Genomic DNA, 21827 nt, shown 5'->3' on the forward strand with positions numbered 1-21827 from the left:
AAAAAAAAAAAAAAAATCCTGTAAATAATTGATAGAGCAATTAAACAAGAACTGTTGAGGAGATACAGCAGGAGCCAGCAGACTATTTCTACAAAGGGCAAGACAACAAATTTCTGTTTTAAATAGAAATTTATATTAAAGAGTTTGCAAACACTGAATTCCTATGTACAACCACAACTGCACTCATCCCTCATCCCAAAGGAGGGAACCCCATATCCCTTTCAGCTGTGGACATGGAATCCATGGTTTCCAGGGAAAGACATTCCTTTTCTTGGTCAGTCTTGATTTGTACCTCCTTTCCATCCTGCACTGTATCAACTAAATCAGCAATAAACCCACATCTTCACCATGCACATCAAAAAAGGAGGTTGTCTTGAAGCATGAACAAGTTACACTGTGCTGTAATTATCCAATATTGTGACTTTCTGATATTAAAGTTATGTTAGCTTGGTGAAATGAATGGGAGATTATTCATCTTTTTCTGTGTTCTGCATGATTTTAGGTAACATTAACATCTACTCAGAAGCTGGACCCAGCTATACAGTTACCTGCTGTATGTGCCTGCTTCATTGGCAGGTTCTTTTTTTTTCCCCAATGACAATTTCAAATCTTCCAAGTTTATTGTTCTGTTCAGTTTTGCTACTTATTTTTGCATTAATTTTGGTCATTGATATCTTTCTATAAAATCGTTTATTTTGTCCAGCTTTTCAAATAAATTTATTTGAAGGTGTTCTTTTATATTTAACTGTCTTCTGTATCTATATTTGTCTCCTTTCTAATGTTTAATGTTACATATTCATATTGTATGAATTATACTTGCCAGAGAAGTGTCTATTTTGTTTCAGAGAAACAGCTCCTGAATTTATTTAATACCATTTTTGCACTTAAAAATTTATTTTAGCTCTTATCTTTCTGAATTTCTTCCTTCTGCTTTCCTTAGACTTAATTTTTTTCTACTGTTTCTTTTCTAACTTCTTGAGAAAAATTCTTGATTTATTTATTTTCACTTTTTCTTAATAATAAAATCATTTCAGGTCATAAGTTTTCTTGAATAGTTTTTATCTTATTCCATAATTGGAGTGTTTTAAATGTTTATTGACTTTTTATTTACATTTTTATTTTTAATTTCTAATATTATTGTACTGTGATAACAGAATGTGGCCTAAATAATTTTTTTTAATTAACTAAAGTGCTTATTTCTGATGAATAGAGAATGGATCTTTGTAAATAGTTTCGTAGACTCCTGGGGGTATTTGGCCAGCTTAGACCCCCTTTCTTTGAGAATTGTACTCTCTGTGTTCAGGGTGGGTTTCTGTAGCATGCCACCCCACTTTCCACTCCCATATCACAGCTGCCTCCACCTCCCCAGTGGCTAACTGGATTGGGAAATGCCTGACCCAAGCTGAGCCAGTCAGGTTTTTTACTCCCAGGACTTGGGAGTTGAGGTTTAGTGACTTGATACAGATCTCTACTAGTTGAGAAGAAGCCACGTTCTACCTCGTGCAGAGAAGAGAGAGAGAGAGAGAGAGCAACAACACTGCTTCCTGGCAGCTTCCCAGCTTCCTGCTTTATTCTCTTCTTGAGGTCTCATTATACTTCCAAAATTTGAGTTCCAACATTGAGCTCTTGTATTCCACAGTAAACTTTCTTTATTGGCGTAAGGTAGTTTGAGTAGATTTCTATTACCTGTGTAAGCAAGATATGAAGGTTCAGTCTATTTGGATGTTAAACCGAACTCTCTCTTTGTTTCATTAGAAGCAATTTGCCCCACTCTGTGGGGCAGAAAAAGCTCCACTGCAATAAAGCCAACAGTGACTCTCCCTTCCAGGAAGTGGAGATTAGAGAATGGTGGTATCTAAATACTGAGCCCTCTTTGTCCATGAGAAAGAGGAAAACTGCTCCATTTTTCTTGACAATCAGGGCTTTTCCTAATTTAGAATCAAGGGCTATTAGAAAAGAGGATAATAAGGCTTTCTGGTGTGGAAAGAGACTTGGGCTCAAAGTTAGAGGAGGCTGGGAAAGAAGTTGGAACTGGTGAGATTCTCAAATGGGGTTGTTTTCCAGGAAGCACCAGGCTAGCGGGAAAAGAGGGACCTCCACCGGTGGCAGGTTTGCTGCATCAGAGACTGACCTCACTGGCAACAACTCAGGTTTTTGGGGGTTTTTTTCGTTTGTTTGTTTTTGGTTTAGTTTGTTTGTTTTTTGAGATGGAGTCTTGCTCTGTCGCCCAGGGTGGAGTGCAGTGGCACGATCTCGGCTTACTGCAACCTCCGCGCCCCCCATCTCTCGAGTAGCTGGGACTCCAGGCGCACGCTACCACACCCAGCTAATTTTTGTACTTTTTTAGTAGAGATGGGGGTTTCACCATGTTGGTCAGGCTGGTCTCAAACTCCTGACCTTAGGTGATTCGCCCACCTCAGCCTCCCAACATGCTGGGATTACAGGCGTGAGCCACTACACCCGGCCGACAACTCATGTTTTTAGTCACGGAGTTGCACAAAGCTTTATTCTTTTATTTATTTTTGCTTCTATTTTTACTCCCCTTTGCCTAACCCCCAAACTGTCCTAATGTATTTGAAGTTAAATATCTTTTTATTTGTTCTTATTAAACCATTTACTATTGTTTTATATACATGCATTTTTAAGTTGAGAAATATAATTCACATACTATATAATTTACCATTTTAACATGTACAACTCGGTGGTTTTTAGTATATTCATTATATTGTGCAACCATCACTGCTATCATGCATGTACTATTTATTTTACTTTGTTTTGTTTTATTTTCAGTAGAGTCCTGGTTTCACCATATTGGTCAGGCTGGTCTCGAACTCCTGACCTCAGGTGATCCACCCGCCTCAGCCTCCCAAAATGCTGGGATTACAGGCGTGAGCCACCATGCCTGGCCTATTTATTTGTTTTTGAGACACCTAGAGGGTCTTGCCTATCACCCAGGCTGGAGTGTAGTGTTGCGATCACAGTTCACTGCAGCCTCGACCTCCCAGGCCCGAGTGATTCTCATACCTCAGCTTCCCAAGTAGCTGGGACTACAGGTGTGCACAACCATGCCTGGCTAATTTTTTAATTATTATTTTTGGTAGAGACAGGGTCTCATTATGTTGCCCAGGCTGACCTTATCTCCTGGAATCAAGTGATCCTCCTGCCTCAGCCTCCTAAAATGCTTGGGATTACAGGCATGAGCCACCGTGCCAGCCCGTACACATATTACTGATTTACATACAGGTATTGTGCTGTATTGTCTTTCTGTTTCCTGTGATTTTCATCAATCACTGTGTTTTTAAAGTCAATGTATGTTGCTGCATGTGCATGTGGCTCCTTGCTTCTCACTGCTGTGGAATATTCCATAGTGTACATCCGCCACAATTTTTCTTACCCATTATCTCTGCGATGGACACCTAGGCTATCTTCACATTCCCACAGTAACAACCAACGCTGCAATGAACATCCTCTTTCATGTCCGCTGTGGGACAACTATATGGATAAGGTTTAACCTTAGTGTTGGAGCCTGGCAATTGTGATGGAGGGTTCATGGTGGGAACCTGAAAGATGAGGTAATTGCTCTTTTAGAGAGGAATTACTAGGCACAGGCTAATCCCTGACTTGACCAAGTTCCACCAGATAGCTTTCTAGACTAGCTGCCCCAGTCCACAATCCTGCTGCAGTACTTACTGGCTTTTCCGGACACTCTCAGGATTATCAGCTTTCTTTTTCTTTTTTCTTTTTGAGACTGAGTTTCGCTCTTGTTGCCCAGACTAAAGTGCAATGGTGCGATCTAGCCTCACTGCAACCTTTGCCTCCTGAGTTCAAGCAATTCTCCTCCCTCAGCCTCCCAAGTAGCTGGGATTACAGTCATGTGCCACCACACCAGCTAATTTTGCATTTTTAGTAGAGACAGGGTTTTGCCATGCTGATCAGGCTGGTCTCAAATTCCTGACCTCAAGCGATCCACCCGTCTTAGCCTCCCAACGTGCTGGGATTACAGGCATGAGCCACAGTGCCCGGCCATTATCGGCTTTCTTTCTTTTTTTTTTTTTTTTTTTTTGAGAATGAGTCTCGCTCTGTCACCCAGGCTGGAGTGCAGTGACGCGATCTCCGGTCACTGCAAGCTCTGCCCCCCGGGTTCATGCCATCCTCCTGCGTCAGCCTCCTGAGTAGCTGGGACTACAGGCGTCCACCACCACCCTCGTCTAATTTTTTTTTTTTTTTTTTTTTTTGCATTTTTAGTAGAGACGGGGTTTCACCGTGTTCGCTAGGATGGTCTCGATCTCCTGACCTCATCATCCACCTGCCTCGGCCTCTGAAAGTGCTGGGATTACAGGCATAAGCCACCACGCCCGGCCTATTATTGGCTTTCTATGTCATGCTCTAGCAGGTCTGAAGGGCTATATTCCTGTTTTAGTTTAATTTCCCTGCATATCTTCATGGGTTTATTCGCCTTTTTGGCTTCCTCTTCTTTCATTGCCTGTTGTTGTTGTTGTTGCACTTGTTTGGGTTTGCACCCTTCTCTTTCTCTGTTTCAGCTAAAGTTCCTGTCTTTCTTTTCTTTCCCTGTATGCTCTAGATATTAGTCCATGTTTGGTTTAAGAAGCTACAGCTATCTTCTCCCATCTGATCTCTTATTTTTCCCCACGGTCTCTCCTTCTCCATGCAGTTAGAGAATTCAAATTGTCTGCACCCAGAGCCTGTGCCAGGGAGCTGCCAAGCACTCAAACAGGCAGAAACCTCACTCTATCTGCCACAAGCACCCTTACCAGCCAACCACAAGGTGGAGGAGACCCCTGGCCTCTTCCACAGGTCCCTGCTGCCGTCTGGCTTCCCAGTGATAACTTCCAAGAATACTCCCTCATCCTCTTACCCCTCCCTCCAAAACTATAAACCTATGGGTGACATTGACACCTCATGAGGTCATAGGGGAGAACAATCCTCATGTGGAGTTGGTGGTGAGGGGAGTGCAGAAGAGTGGGGAGCTAAGCCCACTAGAGAAACTAGAGATGATGCAGAGAGCACAAACACTCCACTAAGCTTCAGGAGGAAGGTCTTCATGAAGGCAGAAATTGGTACAGAAAGGCTGGACGCAGTGGCTCATGCCTGTATTCCCAGCACTTTGGGAGGCCAAAATGGGTGGATCAGGAGTTCAAGACCAGCCTGGCCAACATGGTGAAACCCTATCTCTACTAAAAATACACAAATTAGCCAGGCATCGTGGCATGCACCTGTAATTCCAGCTACTCAGGAGGCTGAGGCAAGAGAATCCCACTTGAACCCGGGAGGCAAAGGCCGCAGTAAGCCGAGATTGCACCACTGCACTCCAGCATGAGTGACAGAGGGAGACTCTGTCTCAAAAAAAGAGAGAGAGAAAATAAAATAAAATTGGTACAGAGACTGGGTTTCTAGTAAAAAGCTCTCAGGAAACATGTGGAGTTGGGGGCCACTGTAGATTCCCCCATAGCAGGGAGGCAGCTGATGATCTATTCTGTCAGCAGACAAGGCCCTTGGGATGCTAGGGAGTTTTGCTGGATTACAGCCCCCTTAAACTGGAACTCTAACTCAGATATCAAAGCCTTTAGCAAAACGTATCATCAAAGTGACAGATTCCAGACCAAGGTGGCTTGGCTGGAAACAGAAAAAACAGAGCCAAATATTTGAAAATGCTGAGAACCAGTTTCATAATCACACCAAGCTGCAATAAATGAATTCTGTACTTTGCTCCTAACTGTATGGCTAAGGTTTAACCTTCAAGTTGAACTCTGGCAATTGCAATTGAGGGTCCGTGGTAGGAACCTAAACAATGAGCAAACCCAAACTTCTGGGGCAGCCAGGCCCTGGGTCTTCCTGGGGCACTTCCCTCACGTACCACTGCTGAACAAATGCGGGGAGGAAACCTTAGGAAACCTCTTTGGATGATAGGGTTGAAATACAGCAAAAGTAGATGTTTATGCAAAGGAAAGACCCCTTCTGCAAACTACCCCATCAATTCTTCCTGTCCATATACTGAGACTCCAGGGTTTTAGTGGGAAGCAGAGCCCAGCCTACTCATTCTGTCAAGAAACTAGACAAGGTGTGGTCCAGCTCCAACTGTGTTCAAGTCACTGAGAGCTGCCTGGCCCAGCATGACAAGATGATAACGTCTGTATTGGATTTTGGTGAATAAAATGACCAAAAATAGCATTGCCAGGCAGCCTCCTTAGGCTCCAAGGAGTTATGTCACTAGGAAAAAGAGGCTGTTAAGCGGGACCTGTAGTTGGACTTAAATATCTTGCCTCTGTTTATGGTGTACCTGTCTGAAAATGCAAACCAGATAGGAAGAAGCAGAGCAGAGAGATGGCGAGGCAGACTAATTAAGATGTCATGAATCCTCCAATTCAGCCATGACCAAAGCTACTTCTGTCCAATCGGTACTTTTGTTTCTTGCTTAAGTCAGTGTATTAGGCCATTCTTGCATTGCTATAAAGAAATATCTGAGGCTGGGTAATTTATAAAGAAAAGAGGTTTAATTGGCTCACAGTTCTGTAGGCTTTACAGTAAGCATGGTGCTGGCATCTGCTTCTGGTGAGGCCTCAGGGAGTTTTTACTCATGGCAGAAGGTGAAGTGGGAGCAGGTGCCTCACATGGTGAGGGCGGGAGCAAGAGAGAGAGGCGGGAGGTCCCAGCCTCTTTTTTTTTTTTTTTTTGAGTCTTGAGTCTCGCTGTGTCCCAGGCTGGAGTGCAGTGGTGTAATCTCGGTTCACTGCAACCTCTGCCTCCCGGGTTCAAACAATTCTCCTGCTTCAGCCTCCTAAGTAGCTGGGACTACAAGTGCACGCTGCCACACCCGGCTAATTTTTTGTATTTTAGTAGAGACAGGGTTTCACTGTGTTGCCCAGACTGGTCTCGAACTCCTGAGCTCAGGCAATCTGCCCGCCTCGGCCTCTCAAAGTGCTAGGCTTACAGGCGTGAGCCACCATACCAGGCCTGGTTCCAGGCTCTTTTAAACAATCAGCTTTCACATGAACTAACTGAGAACCAACTTACCACAAAGAGGATGGTGCAAAACCATTCATGAGGGATCTGCCCCCATGGTCCAGTCACCTCCCACCTCCAACTCTGAGGATTACATTTCAATATGCATGAGATTTACAGGAGACAAATATCCAAATCATATCAGTGTTGGATTTCTGTGTGTATTTCTTTCTTTTTGTGACAAGGTCTCTGTTGTCCAGACCGGAGTGCAGTGGCGCAATCATAGCTCACTGCAGCCTGGAACTTTTGGGCTCAAGGGATCCTCCTGCCTCAGCCTTCCAAGTAGCTAGAACTACAGGCATGTACTACCACACCCGGCTAACACTTTTTGCTTTTATTTTTGGTAGAGACAGGTCTCACTATGTTGCCCACGCTGGTCTTGTGCTCCTGTGCTCAAGTGATCCTCCCACAGTGGCCTCCCAAAGTGCTGGGATTAGAGGTGTGAGCCACAGTGCCTGGCTCCGCTTCTATATTTCTATTGCTGCCAACCCAAAAGTCCTGATTAATATAAGTAGTATAAACATTGGAAAGTAAAGTGGAACTTTAATTACATTTATTACTTGGAAAACTCCAGAGAATGAGCTGAACACTAATTCAAACAAATAGAAGAAAGGATGCATTTTTTTTTTCAACAAATGGTATTAGAACATCAGATCCCTACCTCATACCAAAATAACTTTCAGCCAAATAAAAGATTTAATTAAACAGTAAAACGAATAAATAAAAGCATGGACAATTTTTTTTCTGATTTGAGAGTAGGAGAGGCTTTCTTGGCATTCAGGCAAAAGCAGAAAACAAGCAAAGACAGACTTGAAAATAAAATTAACCCTTCTCAGTTTTAATAATAGTAAATAATAATGAAGCACAGGATAAAAAATCCATTGAGATTAAGATAATTAGGGAGGAATATCAGGTTTGGGGCTTCTAAGGGGTATCCTTTCGGGTGGAGAAAGTGATGGATTTGATTTTAGACATGCTGATCCTTGTGGGACCACTGTGTAAAAATGAATTAGAGACATACACATACACACGTATACAACCCAGAGGGATGACAAGGATTGAGACATACATGGTGGAGAACTCAGCATGCAGATGATAGTTATTAATAAATTTACTAGAGTGGATGGGATTACCTAAGAATGAGAAAAGAAGTGGTCTTCAGAACCCTGCTGAACACTGACATTTAAGGAACATAGAGGAAGAAAAATCCAGGAGAGGCCAGAAGCAGCAGCTTATGCCTATAATCCCAGCACTTTGGGAGGCTGAGGCAGGCGGATCACCTGAGGTCATGAGTTCAAGACCAGCCTGGCTATAATGGCAAAACCCCATCTCTACTAGAAGATGCCAAGCTCCTTTAGGACAGGAGAGGTTCCAAGTTGGATTTGTCTCCGGGACTAGATAATATCTAGCACTGTGCCATGTATATCAGGATATCCAATACACACCCTTTTGATCATTTCCTTTTTTCAAAAAACATACACTTATGTGTCCAGAATTGGTGGGTTCTTGGTCTCACTGACTTCAGGAATAAAGCCGTGGACCCTCGTGGTGAGTGTTACAGCTCTTAAAGATGATGTGCCAGCAGTTTGTTCCTTCTGATGTTCGGACATGTTCGGAGTTTCTTCCTTGGTGGGTTAGTGGTTTCTCTGGCTTCAGGAATGAAGCTGCAGACCTTTGTGGTGTTACAGCTCATAAAAGCAGTGCAGACCCAAACAATGAGCAGCAGCAAGATTTATTGCAAAGAGCAAAAGAACAAAGCTTCCACACCACTGAAGGGGACCCAAGTGGGTTGCAGCTGCTGACTCAGGCAGCCTGCTTTTATTCCTTTATCTGGCCCCACCCACATCCTGCTGATTGGTCCATTTTACAGAGAGCTGATTGGTCCATTTTACAGAGAGCTGATTGGTCTGTTTTTACAGGATGCTGATTGGTGCATTTATAATCCCTGAGCTAGACACAGGGTGCTGATTGGTGCATTTATAATCCTCTAGCTAGACATAAAAGATCTCCACGTCCCCAGTAGATTAGCTAGACACAGAGCACTGATTGGTGCATTTACAAACCTTGAACTAGACACAGAGTGCTGATTGGTGCATTTACAATCCCTGAGCTAGACACAAAAGTTCTCCAAGTCCCCACTAGATTAGCTAGACACAGAGCACTGATTGGTGCATTTACAAACCTTGAGCTAGACACAGGATGCTGATTGGTGTGTTTACAATCCTTGAGCTAGACACAGAGTGCTGATTGGTGTATTTACAATCCTTTAGCTAGACATAAAGGTTCTTCAAGTCCCCACAAGATTAGCTAGATAGAGTGCTGATTGGTGCATATACACTCCTCCAGCTAGACATAAAAGTTCTCCAAGTCCCCACCAGACTCTGGAGCCCAGCTGGCTTCGCCTAGTGGATCCCATGCCAGGGCCGCGGGTGGAGCTGCCTGCCAGTCCCGTGCTGCGTGCCTGCACTCCTCAGCCTTTGGGCGGTCAATGGGACTGGCCACTGCAGAGCAGGGGGTAGGGCCCATCAGGGAGGCTCGGGCTGCACAGGAGCCCACCACAGGGTTGGGGGATTGGCTCAGGCATGGCAGGCTGCAGGTCCTGAGCCCTGCCCCACAGGGAGGTGGCTGAGGCCTGGCGAGAATTTGAGCATGGTGGGGGCAGGCCAGCAGTGCTGGGGGACCCGGCACCCCCTCCGCAGCTGCTGGCCCAGGTGCTAAGCCCCTCACTGCCCAGGCCAGCAGTGCCGGCTGCTCCAAGTGTGGGAACCGCCAAGCCTACTCCCACCTGGAACTTGTGCGCAGCCCTGGTTACCCCCCGGGCCTCTCCCTCCACACTTCCCCGCAAGCAGAGGGAGCCAGCTCCGGCCTCGGCCAACCCAGAGAGGGGCTCCCACAGTGCAGCAGCGAAGGGCTCCTCAAGCGTGGCCAGAGTGGGCGCTGAGGCCGAGAAGGCACCAAGAGCAAGCGAGGGCTACCAGCATGCTGTCACCTCTCATGAATTTAAAAATAGGTCAATTTATGATTCAAAATTTAGTAGGAGTGAAAGGATATCTTCTTGCAGCCCCTCTTCTTCAGCTATTTTCCTCCCTGGAATCTATGAATATTATGCTTTCTGTGTATCCTTGCAGAGATATTTTATGCATATGGAAGTAAATCAGAATACATTTTCTATTTTTTTTTTTTTTGAGATGGAGTCTTGCTCAGTCACCCAGGCTGGAGTGCAGTGGCACAATCTCTGCTCACTGCAAGCTCTGCCTCCCTGGTTCATGCCATTCTCCTGCCTCAGCCTCCATAGTAGCTGGGACTACAGGCGCCCACCACCATACTTGGCTAATTTTTTTTGTATTTTTAGTACAGACAGGGTTTCACCGTGTTAGCCAGGTTGGTCTCGATCTCCTGACCTCGTGATCCACCTGTCTCAGCCTCCCAAAGTGCTGGGATTACAGGCGTGAGCCACCACACTTGGCCACATTTTCTTCTTTTAAACCTACTGGTTTCAACTGCCTTTCTCAACTGACACAGTTTTTTGGAAACTGTGTTAGGTCAATAAAACATTTTCATTCTTGTGATGATTGTATAGTATTTGTTTTAATACTAATCTATATGTTTTTACAGATTACCATCATTTGTTTAATCAGAAAATTGGTGATAGTTTATTTGGGTTATTGCTTTAACTAGCAATACTGGAATAAAAAGCCTTGATTGCTTATCATTTCAGGGTGATGGTTTTGAGATGTGTCGAGTTGATTATGTTGAACAGGCCTCAGAATTCCCTTTCCTGTGGGCCTCCTGAGAGAGTGGACCAAAAGAGACACTTTTTTCACAGGAGATTGGAGGACAAATGTGAAGAAGCAGCCATATTATTTTTACCCCTGGAAGGTCAAAGCAGGATCCAAGTGCTTTTCTATTAAATAGTTAATGCTCCCATTAACTATTTAATAGTTATTGCTTAACTCACCTCACTGGACAGGAGCTGCAGCTTATCAGTACTCCCTCTAGGCTTATAATAAATTCTGCTATGATTTCTATATGCTTTTACAGCTTGCTTATATTTATTTATTTATTTTTTCCAGACAGAGTCTCACTCTGTCACCCAGGTTGGAGTACAGTGGTACGATCTCGGCTGACTGCAAGCTCCGCCTCCCAGGTTCACACCATTCTCCTGCCTCAGTCTCCTGAGTAGCTGGGATTACAGGCACCTGCCACCATGCCTGGCTAATTTTTTGTATTTTTAGTAGAGATGGGGTTTCACTGTGTTAGCCAGGATGGTCTCGATCTCCTGAACTCGTGATCCGCCCACCTCCTTCTCCCAAAGTGCTGGGATTACAGGGGTGAGCCACAATGCCCAGCCTACAGCTTGCTTTTTTCTGCTATGATTTCTGTATGCTTTCACAGCTTTTTTTTTTTCTTCTTCTTCTTCTGAGACAGAGTCTCGCTCTGTTGCCAGGCTGGAGTGCAGTGGGACAGTCTCAGCTCACTGTAACTTCCACCTCCTGGGTTCAAGCAATTCTCCTGCCTCAGCCTCCCGAGCAACTGGAATTACAGGCACACACCACCACACCCAGTTAATTTTGCATTTTTAGTAGAGACAGGGTTTCACCTGTTGGTCAGGCTGGTCTGGGACTCCTGACCCCAAGTGATCCACCTTCCTTGGCCTCCCAAAGTACAGCTTGCTTTTTTAAGTTTAAATATGTGGCCCCTTTGAAATGTATCCATGTGTTTGTTTACCCTGTAGTTCTAAGACCATTTATTGTAAATATTCTGTTCTTTCTCATTGATTTTAATGTACCTTCATTATGTTATCGATTTCTGTATGTATTCCAGTCTATTTATCAACTTTCTTTTTTTTTTTTTTCTTTGAGGCAGAGTTTCACTCTTGTTGCCCAAGCTAGAGTGCAGTGGCACAATCTCAGCTCACTGTATCCTCCGCCTCCCTAGTTCAAGCGATTCTCCTGCCCCAGCCTCCTAAGTACCCAGGATTACAGGCATGTACCACCACGCCCAGCTAATTTTTGTATTTTTAGTAGAGGCAGGGTTTCTCCATGTTGGTCAGGCTGGTCTGGAACGCCGACCTCATGTGATCCGCCCGCCTTGGCCCCCCAAAATGCTGGGATTACAGACGTGAGCCTATTTATCAACTTTCTAATCCTTTCTACTGATGTATGTGTAGCATTATTTTATTTCTTGAAGGTTTTAATATTTTAGAATATCTGGTTGGTTCAGTTCCAGTTCTCCTTAATTACTCTTTTTTTCATAATTTTATTGGCAAATCATACTGATTTTTATATACAAGGTTTAGACTGTACTTCTGTGATTTAAAAAATCCATTTAAAAATCTTATTGGAATTGTATTAAATTTATAGATCAACTTAGGGAGACTTGATATCTTTCACATATGGAGTCTTCCTAGCTAAGAACATAGTGGATCTTTCTAGGTGATTAGTTTTGTGTCCAAGAGTAAATTATAAAATGTTCTTTATGGCAACTGCACATTTATTGATAAATTTATTTTTAGTTATTTTTATCTTTTTTTGAGACAAGATATGTCTTTTCTTCCATTATATTTTCCAATTGGCTATGATTAATACATAATTTTTTTCCATTAGATTCTTAAGTGGAACACATCTGAACTAAACCATTGGCAGGCCAACGTCGTACTATTATTGTTGCTATTTTTTTCTTTGTAGGTTTCCCAGGCAGTCTTAAAAACACTAAATTCAGTACTGGAGCTCTTGCAAATTTCTCCCTTAGCCACTCAGTTCTAAAATTCCTTAGCAAGGTCACAGATGGTGTCCCTCTCTGCTGGTATTTTAGTCAAATCAAGGTTTTTGTTTATGCTTTTGTTCTGCAGGCCAAATAGTAGAGATACTTTTGGTGAAAATTGGAGTTTGATCTCATCAAGCCTCCAAACTGAGCACTCAGGATGCTGGGCAGCAGTGCTGTTATCTGTTCTGAGAACCCCACTGGAGCAGGGCATTGTGCAAGTCGATGGAAATTGCTAAGGCCATATTTTTGTACCCTCTTTTGAGGTGAGACAAGTTTGCAGTGCTCGGAGTATTAAAATCACTGCACTTTTATCACATTAATTAATTACAGGTGGTTAGAACAGCAACGGACTTTTGAGATCATGAATGTGGTCTAAAATTTTCATTTTGCAGAAGAAGGCCATGTTGAAGAGACATATCACCTATAGTTAAAAAACGAGGAATGAAAACCGAAGACTTCAGGTGCTAGGGCTGGTGCTCTCTCTTCTAACTTAAACTCTCCTTTCTCCTTTAATTTATAATGTCAACATTTCGAAGGAGCCATCTCCAAACATTCATTGTTTCCCATTGGAAGTACCAGAGAGAAAAACGCCTGCTCAACCACAAACAACCTCATTGGTAAGTCAGGGCAAGTGGCTGTGCTTGACTTCTGTTTGTCTATCTCTGACTGTTTTGCTAATCTAGCAGTTCTCAAAATGTAGTCCAGGGATCCCTGCAAGACTGCAAGACCCTTTTAGGAAATTTGCAAGGTCAAAGCTATTTTTTTTTTTTTTTGAGGCGGAGTTTCACTCTTGTTGCCCAGGCTGGAGTGCAGTGGTGCGATCTCGGCTCACCACAACCTCCACCTTCCGGTTTCAAGTGATTCTCCTGCCTCAGCCTCCCAGTAGCTGGGATTACAGGTGCTCACCACCAAGCCCGGCTAATTTTTGTATTTTTAGTGGAGACAAGGTTTCACCATGTTGGCCAGGCTGGTCTCAAACTCCTGACCTTGTGATCCTCCCTCTTCAGCCTCCGGAGGTAATAAGTGCTGGGATTACAGGCATGAGCCACTGCGCCCCACTGTCAAAACTATTTTATAGTAATATTAAAACATAATTTGCATTCTATACTCTCATTTCCTTAGGAATATTTTCTGGAATTTTCTGAGAAGATAGGTTTAGGATATAAAGATGAACATTTTCAGAGATGAACTAAGACTGTCTTCACTACTCCTGAGCTCTTGCTACTTCCAGTTACACAACCTCATTATTGTTCAATTAATTATTACTTTGAAATCCTGAAGTTTGCATTAGTCCTACATCTCCCCATTTCCTCCACCTTCATCCATGGTAACCAGCATTTCGGTCTCTGTCTCTGTGTATTTGAGCCCTTTTAAAAAAAATTCCACATAAAAGTGAGTTCATGCAATATTATTTCTGTGTCTGGCTTATTTCACTGTCCTCCAGGTTCATCCATATTGTGGCACATCACAGCATCTCCTTTTTTTTTTTTTTTTTTTTTGAGATGGAGTCTCACTCTTTCACCTAGGCTGGAGTGCAGTGGCATGATCTCGGCTCACTGCAGGCCTCCACCCCCTGGGGTTCACGCCATTCTCCTGCCTCAGCCTCCCACGTAGCTGGGACTACAGGCGCTCGCCACCTCGCCCAGCTAATTTTTTGTATTTTTAGTAGAGACAGGGTTTCACCGTGTTAGCCAGGATGGTCTCGATCTCCTGACCTCGTGATCCGCCTGCCTCAGCCCCCCAAAGTGCTGGGATTACAGGCGTGAGCCACCGCGCCCGGCAGCATCTCCTTTTTTTAAGGCTGAATAATATTCCATTGTTTATATATACCATATTTTACTTATTCATTCACCTGTCAATGGGCATTTAAGTTGTTTGCATATCTTGGGATTGTGAATAACTCTGCAATGAACATGGGAGTGCAGAGATCTTTACAAGGTGGTAATTTCACTTCCTTTTTGGTATATGCCAGAAGAGGGATTGCTGGGTCATATGTTAGTTCTATCTTTAATTGCTTTAGGAACCTCCATACTTTTGTCTATAATAGCTGTACCAATCTACCTTCCCACCAACAGTGTATTAAGGTTCCTTTTCTACACACCATTGCCAACATTTGTTATATCTTGGCTTTTTTTTTTTTATAATACCAATCCCTATGGGTGTGAGATGATCTCACAGTGGTTTTAATATGCATTTCCCTTGTGATTAGTGATGTTTAGCACCTTTTCATGTACCTGTTGGCCATTTGTATATCTTCTTTGGAGAAATATCTGTTCAGGTCCTTTGCTTATTTTTTAATCTAGTTATTTATCTGCTATTGAGCTGTAAAGATTCTTAATAAATTTTGGATATTAACTCCTTATCAGATATGTGGTTTGCAATAATTTTTTCCCAGTCTGTAGGTTGCCTTTTCATTTTGTTGATTGTTTCCTTGTCTATGCAGAAGCTGTTTAGTTTGATGTAGTCCCATTGATTTATTTTTGTTTTTGTAGCCTGGGCTTTTCGGTGACATCCAAAAAACCATTGCAGAGGCTAATGTCTGGGAGCTTCTCCCCTGTGTTCTCTTCTAGGAGTTTAATGGTTTCAGGTTTTACATTTAGGCCTTTTATTTATTTTGAGTTGATTTTTGTGTAAGGTTTAAGATAAGGATCCAATTTAATTCTATTCCATGTGGAAATCCAGTTTTCCTGGAAACGTTTCTTGAAGACTACCCATTCTGCATTGTGTCATCTTGGTGCCCTTGTCAAAAATTTGTTGACCATATATGTTTGGATTTAATTCTGGGCTCTATATTCTGTTCCATTGGTCTGTTTCTGTTTTTAATGCCTGTACCATACTATTTTGATGACTATAGCTTTCTGATGTAATTTAAATCAGAAGTGTGATGACTCCAACTTTGTTTTTCTTTCTCTATATTGCTTTGGCTATTTTTTGTGGTTCCGTGCAAATTTTAGGATTGTGTTTTCTCTTTCTGTGAAGAATGCTATTGGAATTTTTATAGGGATTGCATTACATCTGTTTATTACTTTGGGTCATATGGACATTTTAACAATATTAATTCTTCCCATCCATGAACATGGGATATCATTCAATTTATTTGTGTCTTCTTCAATTTCTTTAATTAATGTTTTATAATTTTCAGTATACAAATCTTTCACCTCCTTGGTTTATTCCTAGGGGTTTTTTTTTTTTTTTTGGATGCTACCATAAGTGGGGTTGTTTTCATGTTATTTTTTCAGCCCAAATTTACTAATAGCTTATAGTTGACTAGAAACCTTACTGATAACAAACAGTCAATTAAAACATATTTTGTATATTTATTATATACTATATTCTTGTTGTTGTTTTTGTTGTTGTTGTTGTTGTGAGATGGAGTCTCACTCTGATGCCAGGCTGGAGTGCTGTGGTGCAATCTTGGCTCACTGCAACCTTTGACTCCCTAGTTCAAGTGATTCTCCTGCCTCAGCCTCCTGAGTAGTTGGGATTACAGCTACTTAGTAAGTAGTAACCACTTAAAGTGTCAAGTCACATATAAGGGAATCTCCATTACTCTATAAACAGATTTCACAGCAGAAACTTTTCAGGCCAGGAGAGAATGGAATAACATATTTAGGGAAGTGGTGGGGTAGGGTGGGGGGGGTGGGGGGGGGTCCTGTCAGCTAAGAATACTATGTCCAGGAAGGCTGTCCTTCAGAAATGAAGGAGAAATAGTCTTTCCCCGACAACCAAACCCTGGAGAAATTAATCACCACTGGAACAGCCTTACAAGAAATGTTTAGAGAGTGCTTCAACCAGAAGTAAAAGACAGTAATTACTATAATGAAAACACATACAAGTATATAACTCACTGGTAAAGATAAAATTATAGTCAAATTCAGAATACCCCATTGCTGTAATTGTGGTGGATAAATCTCAAATCTCTAAAAAGGTTAAAAGTCAAAATGGTCGGACGGTGGAGCCAAGATGGCCGAATAGGAACAGCTCCGGTCTCCAGCTCCCAGCCCCAGTGACACAGAAGACGGGTGATTTCTGCATTTCTGCTTGAGGTACCGGTTTCATCTCACTAGGGAGTGCCTAACAGTGGGTGCAGGACAGTCGGTGAAGCGCACTGTGCGCGAGCCAAAGCAGGGCGAGGCATTGCCTCACTTGGGAAGTGGAAGGGGTCAGGGAGGTCCCTTTCCTAGTCAAAGAAAGGGGAAACAGACGGCACCTGGAATATCGGGTCAGTCCCATCCTAATACTGCGCTTTTCCAACGGGCCTGGAAAACAGCACACTAGCAGATTGTGTCCCGCACCTGGCTCGGAGGGTCCTATGCCCACGGAGTCTCACTGATTGCTAGCACAGCAGTCTGAGATCAAGCCGCAAGGCAGCAGCGAGGCTGGGGGAGGGGCGCCCTCCATTGCCCAGGCTTGCTTAGGTAAACAAAGCAGCCAGGAAGCTCGAACTGGGTGGAGCCCACCACAGCTCAAGGAGGCCTGCCTGCCTCTGTAGGCTCCACCTCTGGGGGCAGGGCACAGACAAACAAAAACTCAGCAAGAACCTCCACAGACTTAAATGTCCCTGTCTGACTGACAGCTTTGAAGAGAGTAGTGGTTCTCCCAGCACGCAGCTGGAGATCTGAGAACGGACAGACTGCCTCCTAAAGTGGGTCCCTCACCCCTGAGCAGCCTAACTGGGAGGCACCCCCCAGTAGGGACAGACTGACACCTCATTCAACCGGGTACTCCTCTGAGACAAAACTTTCAGAGGAACTATCAGACAGCTGAATTTGTGGTCTCACAAAAATCCGCTGTTCTGCAGCCACCGCTGCTGACACCCAGCCAAACAGGGTCTGGAGTGGACCTCCAGTAAACTCCAACAGACCTGCAGCTGAGGGTCCTGTCTGGTAGAAGGAAAACTAACAAACAGAAAGGACATCCACACCAAAAACCCATCTGTACATCACCATCATCAAAGACAAAAAGTAGATAAAACCACAAAGATGGGGAAAAAACAGAGCAGAAAAACTGGAAACTCTAAAAAACAGAGCACCTCTCCTCCTCCAAAGGAACGCAGTTCCTCACCAGCAACGGAACAAAGCTGGATGGAGGATGACTTTGATGAGTTGAGAGAAGAAGGCTTCAGACGATCAAACTACTCTGAGCTACGAGAGGAAATTCAAAACAATAGCAAAGAAGTTAAAAACTTTGAAAAAAAATTAGAAGAAATTAGAAGGATGGATAACTAGAATAACCAATGGAGAGAAGGGCTTAAAGGAGCTGATGGAGCTGAAAGCCAAGTTTCGAGAACTACGCGAAGATTGCAGAAGCCTCAGTAGCAGATGCGATCAACTGGAAGAAAGGGTATCGCTGATGGAAGATGAAATGAATGAAATGAAGAGAGAAGGGAAGTTTAGAGAAAAAAGAATAAAAAGAAATGAACAAAGCCTCCAAGAAATTTGGGACTATGTGAAAAGACCAAACCTACGTCTGATTGGTGTACCTGAAAATGATGGGGAGAATGGAACCAAGTTGGAAAACACTCTGCAAGATATTATCCAGGAGAACTTCCCCAATCTAGCAAGGCAGGCCAACATTCAGATTCAGGAAATACAGAGAACGCCACAGATACTCCTCAAGAAGAGCAACTCCAAGACACATAATTGTCAGATTCACCAAAGTTGAAATGAAGGAAAAAATGTTAAGGGCGGCCAGAGAGAAAGGTCGGGTTACCCACAAAGGGAAGCCCATCAGACTAACAGCTGATCTCTCAGCAGAAACTCTACAAGCCAGAAGAGAGTGGGGGCCGATATTCAACATTCTTAAAGAAAAGAATTTTCAACCCAGAATTTCATATCCAGCCAAGCTAAGCTTCATAAGTGAAGGAGAAATAAAATACTTTACAGACAAGCAAACGCTGAGTGATTTTGTCACCACCAGGCCTACCCTAAAAGAGCTCCTGAAGGAAGCATTAAACATGGAAAGGAACAACCGGTACCAGCCCCTGCAAAAACATGCCAAATTGTAAAGACCATCAAGGCTAGGAAGAAACTGTATCAACTAATGAGCAAAATAACCAACTAATATCATAATGACAGGATCAGATTCACACATAACAATATTAACTTTAAATGTAAATGGGCTAAATGCTCCAATTAAAAGACACAGACTGGCAAACCGGATAAGGATTCAGGACCCATCAGTGTGTTGTATTCAGGAAACCCATCTCACGTGCAGAGACACACATAGATTCAAAATAAAGGGATGGAGGAAGATCTACCAAACAAATGGAAAACAAAAAAAGGCAGGGGTTGCAATCCTAGTCTCTGATAAAATAGACTTTAAACCAACAAAGATCAAAAGAGACAAAGAAGGCCATTACATAATGGTAAAGGGATCAATTCAACAAGAAGAGCTAACTATCCTAAATATATATGCACCCAACACAGGAGCACCCAGATTCATAAAGCAAGTCCTGAGTGACCTACAAAGGGACTTAAACTCCCACACAATAATAATGGGAGATTTTAACACCCCACTGTCAACATTAGACAGATCAACGAGACAGAAAGTCAACAAGGATATCCAGGAATTGAACTCAGCTCCGCACAAAGTGGACCTAATAGACATCTACAGAACTCTCCACCCCAAATCAACAGAATATACATTTTTTTCAGCACCACACCACACCTATTCCAAAATTGACCACATAGTTGGAAGTAAAGCTCTCCTCAGCAAATGTAAAAGAACAGAAATTATAACAAACTGTCTCTCAGACCACAGTGCAATCAAACTAGAACTCAGGATTAAGAAACTCACTCAAAACCACTCAACTACATGGAAACTGAACAACCTGCTCCTGAATGACTATTGGGTACATAATGAAATGAAGACAGAAATAAAGATGTTCTTTGAAACCAACGAGAACAAAGACACAACATACCAGAATCTCTGGGACACATTCAAAGCAGTGTGTAGAGGGAAATTTATAGCACTAAATGCCCACAAGAGAAAGCAGGAAAGATCCAAAATTGACACCCTAACATCACAATTAAAAGAACTAGAAAAGCAAGAGCAAACACATTCAAAAGCTAGCAGAAGGCTAGAAATAACTAAAATCAGAGCAGAACTGAAGGAAATAGAGACACAAAAAACCCTTCAAAAAATTAATGAATCCAGGAGCTGGTTTTTTGAAAAGATCAACAAAATTGATGGACTGCTAGCAAGACTAATAAAGAAGAAAAGAGAGAAGAATCAAATAGATGCAATAAAAAACGAAAAAGGGGATATCACCAGCGATCCCACAGAAATACAATCTACCATCAGAGAATACTACAAACACCTCTATGCAAATAAACTAGAAAATCTAGAAGAAATGGATAAATTCCTCAACAAATATACCCTCCCAAGACTAAACCAGGAAGAAGTTGAATCTCTGAATAGACCAATAACAGGCTCTGAAATTGTGGCAATAATCAATAGCTTACCAACCAAAAAGAGTCCAGGACCTGATGGATTCACAGCCGAATTCTACCAGAGGTACAAGGAGGAACTGGTACCATTCCTTCTGAAACTATTCCAATCGATAGAAAAAGAGGGAATCCTCCCTAACACATTTTATGAAGCCAGCATCGTCCTGATACCAAAGCCTGGCAGAGACACAACCAAAAAAGAGAATTTCAGACCAATATCCTTGATGAACATTGATGCAAAAATCCTCAATAAAATACTGGCAAACCGAATCCAGCAGCACATCAAAAAGCTTATCCACCATGATCAAGTGGGCTTCATCCCTGGGATGCAAGGCTGGTTCAACATACGCAAATCAATAAATGTAATCCAGCATATAAACAGAACCAAAGACAAAAACCAAATGATTATCTCAATAGATGCAGAAAAGGCCTTTGACAAAATTCAACAACCCTTCATGCTAAAAACTCTCAATAAATTAGGTATTGATGGGACGTATCTCAAAATAATAAGAGCTATCTACGACAAACCCACAGCCAATATCATACTGAATGGGCAAAAACTGGAAGCATTCCCTTTGAAAACTGGCACAAGACAGGGATGCCCTCTCTCACCACTCCTATTCAACATAGTGCTGGAAGTTCTGGCCAGAGCAATCAGGCAGGAGAAGGAAATAAAGGGTATTCAATTAGGAAAAGAGGAAGTCAAATTGTCCCTGTTTGCAGATGACATGATTGTATACCTAGAAAACCCCATTGTCTCTGCCCAAAATCTCCTTAAGCTGATTAGCAACTTCAGCAAAGTCTCAGGATACAAAATCAATGTACAAAAATCACAAGCATTCTTGTACACCAATCACAGACAAACAGAGAGCCAAATCATGAGTGAACTCCCATTCACAATTGCTTCAAAGAGAATAAAATACCTAGGAATCCAACTTACAAGGGATGTGAAGGACCTCTTCAAGGAGAACTACAAACCACTGCTCAATGAAATAAAAGAGGATACAAACAAATGGAAGAACATTCCATGCTCATGGGTTGGAAGAATCAATATCGTGAAAATGGCCATACTGCCCAAGGTAATTTATAGATTCAATGCCATCCCCATCAAGATACCAATGACTTTCTTCACAGAATTGGAAAAAACTACTTTAAAGTTCATATGGAACCAAAAAACAGCCCGCATCGCCAAGTCAATCCTAAGCCAAAAGAACAAAGCTGGAGGCATCACGCTACCTGACTTCAAACTATACTACAAGGCTACAGTAACCAAAACAGCATGGTACTGGTACCACAACAGAGACATAGATCAATGGAACAGAACAGAGCCCTCAGAAATGATGCCGCATAGCTACAACTATCTGATCTTTGACAAACCTGACAAAAAACAAGAAATGGGGAAAGGATTCCCTATTTAATAAATGGTGCTGGGAAAACTGGCTAGCCATATGTAGAAAGCTAAAACTGGATCCCTTCCTTACATCTTATACAAAAATTAATTCAAGATGGATTAAAGACTTAAATGTTAGACCTAAAACCATTAAAATCCTGCAAGAAAACCTAGGCAATACCATTCAGGACATAGGCGTG

The sequence above is a fragment of the Hylobates moloch genome, unplaced genomic scaffold (assembly GCF_009828535.3).
Source record: "Hylobates moloch isolate HMO894 unplaced genomic scaffold, HMol_V3 SCAFFOLD_22, whole genome shotgun sequence".
Lineage (NCBI taxonomy): Eukaryota > Metazoa > Chordata > Mammalia > Primates > Hylobatidae > Hylobates > Hylobates moloch.